This window comes from Gossypium hirsutum, chromosome A06, assembly GCF_007990345.1.
Source record: "Gossypium hirsutum isolate 1008001.06 chromosome A06, Gossypium_hirsutum_v2.1, whole genome shotgun sequence".
In the NCBI taxonomy this organism is placed as follows: Eukaryota; Viridiplantae; Streptophyta; class Magnoliopsida; order Malvales; family Malvaceae; genus Gossypium; species Gossypium hirsutum.
Window position 1 is genome coordinate 12,816,190 of NC_053429.1, and position 2,108 is coordinate 12,818,297.

A 2,108-nucleotide genomic window follows, 5' to 3' on the forward strand; every position below is an offset into this window, starting at 1 on the left:
TTCTATTCAAAAGTTTTACCTGATTAGAGAGCATGGTGACCAAAACGACATTAAAAACACCGGCTATTTTCATTGGTTTTCTCCTCATGACTTGCTACTGATAATTATTCAGTGACATCTCTTCTATAAATTCATAGGCATATTCAGGTGTCTTATTATTGATAGTTCTGCCAACGGCTGCATCGATCATATGTCAGTCAAAGGATTCAGACCATTGTGAAACATTTGAACCTGTAGCCAGAGTGTAACCCATGGTGAGGGCACCTCCTCAACAGATCCTTGTATCTCTCCCATCCATCGTAGAGTGTTTCTAAATCCATCTGCACAAAAGAGGAGATATCATTACGTAATTTGGCTGTTTTAGCCAAGAAAAAATATTTCAATAAAAACTTTTAGGTCATTTGTTCCCAAGTAGTGATTGACCCTCGTGGTAACGAGTTTAACCATTGTTTAGCCTTATTCCTTAACGAAAAGGGAAACAACCGAAGGTGAATGGCATCATCAAAAACGCCATTGATTTTAAAAGTGTCGCAAAAATCTAAGAAATTTGCCAAGTGAGCGTTGGGATCCTCGTCCTAGACACCATCAAACTGAAAAAACTGTTGGATCATTTGAATGGTGTTACGTTTCAGTTCAAAATTATTTGTAGCAACAGCAGGCCTAACCATGCTCGATTCAGTTCCTGTTAAAGAAGGTTTAGCATAATCATACATAAAACACGGAGTAGGATTCTGATTATCAACAATCGCAAGAGGTGGGGGATTTTCTTGGTTTTCAGCCATCTCCTCAGTTGTGGTTGAAATATCATCCTCTTGCTATTCCTCTGTGTATCTTAAGCTTCGCCTTATTTCTCTTCGGTTTCTACGAACTGTGCAATCGATCTCACTATCAAACAGTAATGGTCTTGACGAATTTTTTCTGGTCATAAACTAGAAAAACCTATCAGAAGAAAATAATGAATAATTAGAAAATAAAATAAAATTTTAAATTGCAATAAAAGTAAAATGGCTAAAGTAATAAAAATCGAGTGTTCCTAATATCCTAGTTCCCCGGCAACGGCGCCAAAAACTTAATACGTGATATTCGCGACAGGTTTTAAAAATATATAATTAAGCGTTCTTGAAATTAACTATTATCACGATGAAGGCAAGTGTACCTATCGAACAGTAGTATAGCTTTAGCAAGACCGGATTGTCGAACCCAAAGGAACCAAGAGTACTAGTAATTACTTTCTTTTTATTATGTAGCCTAAAAATTAAGGGATTTGTTTATCTAAATTAATTACCTAAACTAAGAGTGCACAAAAAGAAATTGGGGAAAAGCTTTTGGGAAAATTCGATTGATTAAGACAATACCTAAGGAAAAATCCAAGTAGACTTCTCTTGTTTTTTTACTCTGAATCAGACGATTTATTCATTTGACTTGATCCGTGGAAATTCAAAAGTTATATTATTATCTCTCTCGACACTAATAATGTCTAACCCTAGGTTGATTAATTGAAATCTCTTTCTAATTAACACCTAGTGTTGCATTAACTCGATCTATGGATCCCCTTATTAGGTTTCACCCTAATCCGGCAAAATCTTATCACCCTATCTCTAGGCGTGCAATCAACTCCACTTAATTATGACAAATTTACTCTTAGACAGGGTCTATTCCTCCTCTGAATAAGAGCATTAACTCGAATCAATATCCTGAAATATTAAAACAAGAATTAAGAACACATAATTAAGAACAAGTCAAATATTTATCATACAATTCAGATAATAATAACAAGATTCATCTTAGGTTTAATTCCCCTTAGGTATTTAGGGGGTTTAGCTCATAATTATAGAAGAAAACATGTCAGAAGAATAATGACTACAAAATATAAAGAAAACCCAAAACCCCTGAATGGAAATTGAAGGGAGATCTTCAGTCTTGATGATGAATCCGGCTTCTGAGATGGACCAATCGGCTTCCCTTGAGTAATTCCTTCCCTCCTACTCTGCGTCCCCCTTCCTAAGTGCCTCCTCAGGTGTTTAAATAGGCTTTAGAATGCCTAAGAGCCCTCAAAATTAACCTTTTCCGAATAGAGTTATACTTGGGCTCGGTAGGGACACGCCCGT

At 36.1% G+C, this 2,108-nt stretch overlaps 1 non-coding gene across 1 annotated transcript; it reads left to right on the plus strand.

The window, feature by feature from the left end:
- Positions 1-246: 246 nt before the first annotated feature.
- On the plus strand, positions 247-353 carry LOC121231146 (small nucleolar RNA R71). Its single transcript, XR_005929214.1, has one exon. It is a non-coding gene; the product is annotated as a small nucleolar RNA R71 (small nucleolar RNA).
- The last annotated feature ends 1,755 nt before the right edge of the window (positions 354-2,108 follow it).